At 38.4% G+C, this 7,655-nt stretch overlaps 1 pseudogene; it reads left to right on the plus strand.

The window, feature by feature from the left end:
• The first annotated feature begins 476 nt into the window (after nucleotides 1-476).
• LOC149579972 (uncharacterized) lies at nucleotides 477-4,895 on the plus strand (annotated as a pseudogene).
• The last annotated feature ends 2,760 nt before the right edge of the window (nucleotides 4,896-7,655 follow it).

Here is a 7,655-nt window from a genome sequence, read left to right on the forward strand (position 1 = left end):
AAAAAGAATAGGGAAGAATATCAACAAAGAGGGCAAACAAAAAACATGGGCTAGGGGTTCAGCCCTAGCCCAACCGACACCTGTCGCTCCTCATCGCTTTCGCTCTCATAGACATGAATCTCGCAGGGCCTTTGTTGTCTCCAAAAAAATTCTAAATATTATAATATTATAGTACTATAATAAAAAATATAAATGCAAATATTAAAATTTACTTATAGTATGGCCATACACTATTGAAGCCTTTGGTTAACTAAATATTATTCTCTTTATTCTCTTTCTATAATGTAATAATGTGTATGTTGTTAATTGTGTTTAGATTAAGATTAACTTGAAAGTACACTTGTTCTCATTATTTATACATCAAATATTGAAATGTAAATTTACTCAACTCTTACTCTAAAACCCACCAATTAAAGACACAAACTTTGGCACTTGTGCCCCTTGTTCCATTTGCATTTGCATTATCGGACACGACGATGGGATTGGAGGAGCGCATGAGTCGTAAAGGTCGGTTCATCTTCCTCCTCCCCTTCGTTACTTTTCTGTTTCCCACACTTCCATTCAATGATTCCTCAAATCAGAAGCAGATTGACGCACAAGTTTTGCTCCAGTTTAAAATGTCAATAGAAATAGATCCAACTTTTTCTCTATCTAATTGGGTAGTTGGAAATAATGTTTGCAATTGGACTAGAATAACCTGTGATGACAAAGCACACGGTGGGAGTCTAATTTCGCAAATACAAGGCACTGAATGGCCAGATAACCCCTCCTGTGGGCAACATCTCATTTCTTAACGTAATCGACCTCTCTAATAACTACTTGTATGAGCCCATTCCCGCAGAGCTGAGTTCTTTGCACAGCTTAGAGAAACTCATTCTTGGTCCAATAATTTGACAGGTATAAACCCACAGCAATTAACGAACTGTTCTGCGCTCAAAACGTTTGATCTTGGTTGGAACCTTCTAATTGGACGGATCCCCTCTAAACTCGGCACTGTCCGAGAATTAGGAGTTCTCAACCTGGAAAGCAACTGGTTTTCAGGAGAAATCCCCAAGTCCGTAATTAACTGCGCAAGATTGTGTTACTTGTCACTGAGCAGGAATATGCTTGAGGGATCAATTCCAGAGGACATAGGCTACAACCTGCCCGAATTGCAAGAGATTTCCCTCGTGCTTAATAATCTAAGCGACAGCCTCCCTAAATCTATACGAAATTGTTTGGCTCGCCGAGTTCTTCGTACAGGCTGTAACGACTTGAGCGGAGTTATACCCAGAGAAATGAGAATGCCGAATCACCTAGAAATTCTTGGGCTTGGTGCTAATCGCTTCCTTGGAAATGTTTTTCTTTTTCTCCTTAACTACACACAACTATGGCTGGTTAGTCTCGTACTCAACAATTTCGAGCTTTCCATTCCGGAAGAGATTGGCCTCAAGCTCGCGAACTTAGAAGTTCTTTTTGCAAGGGGGAATTTGTTCAGTGGAGAGATCCCAAAGTCTTTGGGAGATTGTTCTCAGCTCTCATTTGTTGATCTTGCCGGCAATCGGCTCAGTGGTATGGTGCCTCAAGAATTGGGAAGGCTAAATGCTCTGGAAATACTGCATCTAGGCGGAAATGAATTGTCAAGTGGAAGCTCCTCTGTTTTGGATATTTTTACCAACTGTTCCCAACTCAGAGACCTCTCAATCTCTCTCAAAATCATTTCATTGGCACTTTGTCAGGGTACATTGGAAAACTCCCTCTCATCCTATCAAACCTATACTTGAGTAGGAACAATATAGCTGGTAATATACCAGAAGAAATCGGTAACCTTACTGGGTTGACCATTCTTTCTCTCGTCGGTAACAATCTAATAGGCAAACTTCCCAAAGCCCTTAGCCGTCTGAGAAATCTACAATGGCTGGACTTGAGCTTCAACAAATTGCAAGGCAACATTCCAATTGAGCTTAACGAGCTCGTAAATTTGGCATATCTACGTCTTGGGCACAATGAAATCTCTGGAGAAATTCCTTCATCAATTGGCAGTCTACAACAGCTAAGGGAACTAGATCTTAGTTACAATGGGCTAACAGGAAGGATACCAGATGTTATTGGGAAATGGTTTCATCTGGAGAGGATTGACCTCTCACATAACAGCCTTAGCGGAAATATTCCCGTGGAGATCTCTAGCCTGTGAGGAATATAAATCAAAATCATTTACAACCCTAAATCTAAAAATTTGCTTAGCAAAAACTATTACCCAGTGCAAGTATTACTCGATACCTTAATAAACCGAGTGACAGTTTTGCTCGGTAAACACTAAGAAACCGAGTGGCAGGAGAGTTTACCGAGTGAGCTCGGTAAATGAAGAAGAAACAACTCGGTAGTCAAAGGATGTCGAGTGAGCTCGGTAGTGTGGATGCTGAGTGAACTCGGTAGCCACAATAGGGTGGTGCTCGGTAGATGAAGATATTGAGTGAACTCGGTAGACACTATAAAGATAAAACCTTTAACAAGACTTAACCAAGTGAAGACTTATAACGTGAATAACTTTCACCATTAAAACTAGAGAGCCAAAACTTGAAGCTTTCAAATAAACTTTTCAAATACAAGGAATAGAAGAAGAAGAACAGTGGATTCAAGTATGCCTGATTGCTTTCTATTCAACTTATATTAAATCATTACAAAATTTGGGAGCATTCGATTTTAACCAAAAAATCCTAAAGTAACCCTAAAACTTGAAACTGGAAAACTTCAAACTTTAAACTTCAAACTTACAGCTCTAATGGCTGCATACTACAATGCTTGGAGCAATCACTGCTTCAACAGGTCAAATCAAACAACAAACTACGAACTTATAGGATGACACAAAGAAGCACGTGCAACTGTAGTCACGAAATAAACTTCCTCTATCTCTGCAACAAACTGGATCTGCTGATCACTTTTTCTACAACTTCTAAGCTCTTCAAACTTCAATTTCTTCTTCTAATTGTCTCTCGAATGAATGAATCAAACATTCCTTTTGTCTTACTTGCAAAATGTTTTCCCCCTCATTTCCAAATTTGAAAACTCACCTACCAAGCAATAAATTCTTTTGATCGTTCTACAAGCTGTCATGGAGGTAGGTGGGTGTTTGGCTCCAGGGACAAACGGCCTCTTGCATTAAATATTCCAACATAGCCTCCATTCACTGACCTTCTACCTCAATTTTTCACACAATTCATTGACAAGAAGATTGCCTTCATTGGGAGCAATGCAACTTGTTCAAGCCATAGACATCTCTGCTAATAAACTCTCAGGACCCATCTCTGGCGATATTAGCAGTTGTGTGGGACTGCAGTACTTGAACCTGACCAAGAACAACTTGGATGGAAGAGTACCACAGTCACTAGGAGAGCTTAGAAGCCTCGAGGTCATTGACTTATCTTTCAATAAACTATCAGGGCCAGTTCCGCCCTCTATTGCAAAACTCAATATGTTCCACCTCCTCAATTTTTCCTACAACTTGAGTGGACCAGTTCCCAACAAAGGAGCTTTCAGAAACCTTAGCGGATCATCATTTTTGAGAAATCCTGGACTATGTGCAGCCTCAAGCTGGTTGAATTTACCAAAGTGCGCCACAAGTTTTGCGGAGATTCGATCAAAGGGGTTTAATAAAAAGGTTATCATGGCTGTTTCAATTGTCACATTTTTCGCACTGTGTTGCATTTTGGACGCATTTTACATCTTCAGAAGAAGGACCAAAAGACTGTCATTCACAAATAGTTTATTGGGAAAAGGTTTCATCCAAATTTCTAGCCAGGAGCTTTATGCAGCAACAGAAGGCTTTAGTGCCTGTAATTTGCTAGGGGCGGATAGCTTCAGGGCAGTTTATCGAGGATTGCTGTCTGATAAAACATTTGTGGCTGTTAAGGTATTCAATCGGGACTCTCCAAATTCATACGACAATTTCTACAAGGAGTGCAGAATACTGAGAAAAACTAGACACCAGAATCTGGTCAAAATCGTGTCCTGTTGCTCAACACCAGAATTCAGGGTGCTAGTGCTTGAGTTATTGTCAAAGGGAAGCCTCGAACAACAGCTGTACCATGACTGCAAGTTGAGTTTAAAGGTGAGATTAAACATTGCACTGGATGTGGTGCATGCAATGGCATATTTACACCATGATTGTTCTCCTGCTGTTGTTCACTGTGACTTGAAACCCTCAAATGTTTTAATGGATGAGAACATGACAGCGCATGTTGCTGATTTCGGAATTGCCCGTCTTATGTCTTCTACCGATTCTGGTGCAAACAGCAACAGTACCTCTGGCCTGAAGGGAACAATAGGCTATCTTGCTCCAGGTAAATTTCTCAGCAATATATCGAAGCCCAAGATTTCCTGTTAGATTTTTTCACTTGTACCATTATTTTTCCATTTCATTAGTTACTTTATGCATGCGTTGTTTATAGAAATAATGAAATTCCTTGAGCTTGTGTAGAATATTGATTGCGGCCAAATGCCACGACCAAGATCGACATTTACAGTTATGGAGTGCTCGTCCTTGAAATGATGACAAGAAAGAGGCCTACCGACGAGATGTCCAGTGGAAACAAAACTTTGTAAGTTGGGTTATAACAACATTTCCTGGAGCACTTGAGATGGTTGTTGACAGAGAGATGGTAGGTGATAAGTTGCCCGAGAAGTGTAGTATTGAACCCAAAGAGTTGGTTAACTTGATTGGAATAGGATTGCAGTGCACGAGGTACAGTCCACGGGAAAGACCAACAATGAGAGAGGTGGAGGGCATGCTCGAAAGGATTGTGTATGGCTCAGCATATGGCAATTTAGAAAAGCACCCATCTATGCAGAGTCTATTAACACCAGTAAGGGGATTAGGGCATCCAACTATCGATGCATCATCTTCGTCCACGTATTAAAAGAAAAACTGGTTAAGCTATTGAAGAGCCTCCTCAACTATTATACCAAGCAGATGCTTTGAAACATCTATGAGTCGATGGGCTAGGCATATTCTGTAGCAGGAATTGTCGGCAATGTGAAACAGCAAACTAAAACGCAGATCTTCCCGTCAAGCTAATTCCCTTTGAATTTCTGTGGAAAGGTGTGTAAAATTTAGAAGATAACTGGTATAGCTAAACGCTTCCCGAACAAGAGAGCACAATATTTTTAAGTGCAAAAAGTGCGCACCAGATCACCCCACATGCCAAAGTTGGACTGTGGACGAGAGTGCAATTTATAGTGGCTGCCACACTTCATTGCCATTGTTGTTGGGTGGCTCATGTGGTTGAAAATGTTTCTCAATTGGCTGAAAAGAAATGGGTGGCAATCTCACTTTTTACCAATTTTTTAAAAATGGACATCAGTTTACTAAATTTTATGATTGTTCTGAGGTTTTCTCTTTCTCTGCAAATGGGCATTCTTGGTAATGTTTTAGAAGATTAGTAACTAGTTTACATATATTTTTAATATATATAAATAAAGTCAAGAGGTGTCTATTGCACTATGAAAACAGGCATTTCGAGAAAGATATCTTTCAGTATGTGTGTGTGTGTGTGTGCATGTGCGTGTGCTAGTAGTAGTTGCAACACATAATTAATCACAGTATTTGTTTAATTACATTATTTCAATTAGTATAATTGTAATAAGGTAAGAAAAAATTATGATTCATATTTTTACAAGTTGAAACAAAATCAAATTAAAATTGGAGGATAATTGCATTAAGTAAATCATTTTCATTGAAGAAAGGTATTATCGTTGAAGTTATGCTGTAGATTTAGAATGAGGGGGTATGGTTTAATATTGTGATAATTGTTAGGATTAAAATTATCATTAGTGTTAGGATAATGACATAGGTTTACGTCATGGTTAGGGTTAGATTTGACTTATAGTCTTGTTTTGAATTAGGATTGGGATTACATATTTGTGTTACTATATACTAAAGTTGAATATTATGGTTAGTGTTTTATGGTTTAGGGTAACAATTACAGTTAGATGTAAGGTTTACATCATGGTTAGTATTAGGATAAGGGTTAGGGTTTTGATCAAGCAATAGACTTATAATTAGAGTTAGGCTAACGAGACACTGTGACAATTTATGAAAATCGGCACCTCAAGAACTCTCTCTCATGTCTCTTTATCTCTCATCCTCTCATAATATATCTACCTCACATCTCAAACATCCCTTTATATATAACTCTCTCCCCCCCCCCCCCCTCTCTCTCTCTCTCTCTCTCTCTCTACCCACTAATTGATCTTTATCTCTCATCCTCTCTTGCAATGTCTAGTTCATGTCTCACCCTCATCCCCACCCTCTTTGTTTACCTTTCTCTCTTCCTCCTCATCACATCTCTATCTATTTTGGATCATTTTTATCCACATTCTCTCTTTACCTCATCTCTCCCCTTCCCTTTTTACATCTCCCCCTTAATTACCATCTCTCTCTCTCTCTCTCTCTCTCTCTCTCTCTCTCAAACCTTGCATTCCACACTCCCTCCCTACTATCACCATCTCTTCCACTATTTACCCTCCCCCCTCTCCTTCTCCCTTCCTCCTCCTTACTTTCTTCCCCCATCACCATCTCAATTCATCCTATGGGCCCTAAAAATTCTCTTTATTTTTACCTCATAGCTCTCCCCTTCTGGGTTGTCTCTTTCTACCTCATCTCTTCCCCCTTTTCTCACTCTCTCCTATTTCCCACCCCATCTTACCATATCCTTCCCTTAATTACCATCTCTCTCTCTCTCTCTCTCTCTCACACACACACACACACACACACACACACACACACACACACACATTAATAGGGTGATCCAACAATAATGGGTTCCACTTTTTGACCAATTTTGACACTGAAATCAATATTTTTGCAACAAACGTCACGTTCAAGTGACTATATCTCCAAAACTATAAATAATTTTAAGATGACATAAACTAGTGATTTTGAGTACTTTGTTCCTACTTTGTAACTATATTTTTTAATCTAAAAAAATAAAAAAATTATGTCAATTTTTTTTATCTCCTCCGAAAAGTGGTACATAATAAAATTTAATATTTTAAAAAGTGACAGTCCATTTGACACACATAACTTTTTTTCTAGAAATGATAATGAAGTAATTCTTTTGACGTTAGATTTGTAACATCAATATCCAGAGGATGCATTTGGTTTGATTTATTTTGGTTGAATATTGTATAGTTTATGAAGTTTTGAAATGACATGAAACGTAATTCAGACATACGTTCCATTTGACACAAATAATTTGAAGTCAATTTATCATAAACCAATTTTTTTTTTTTTTGAATAGAAAGGTATCTCAATAAGCCAGTTCCTCCATATTTTTCAAAAATAATTTGACCTAATTTACTAATTTTCTCGAGGTGTCAAAGTCGGTTGATGTTCAATCAGTAATGAACCTATAATGAGTTAAACTCATATTTGAAAGTCTTAACGATTAAAATATGTATTAAAATTATATTCGTTGGAAAGCTTGGTCCGAGCAACACATTTTAAAAAAATTTTATTTTACAGTAGGAGATCATTCTCCTGCAATTATGGAAGTCAAAAGATGGAAAAAAAAAAAAGAAAGGCAAAAAAATTTGAATTTTGCATGTTCGCTCGAACATGATGTTCGCGCGAACATGCTTGCCATGTTCTCGCGAACGTATGTTCGGGCAAACATGCC

The sequence above is a fragment of the Cupressus sempervirens genome, chromosome 1 (assembly GCF_028749045.1).
Source record: "Cupressus sempervirens isolate cs-2001-9-10 chromosome 1, ASM2874904v1, whole genome shotgun sequence".
Classification (NCBI taxonomy): Eukaryota; Viridiplantae; Streptophyta; class Pinopsida; order Cupressales; family Cupressaceae; genus Cupressus; species Cupressus sempervirens.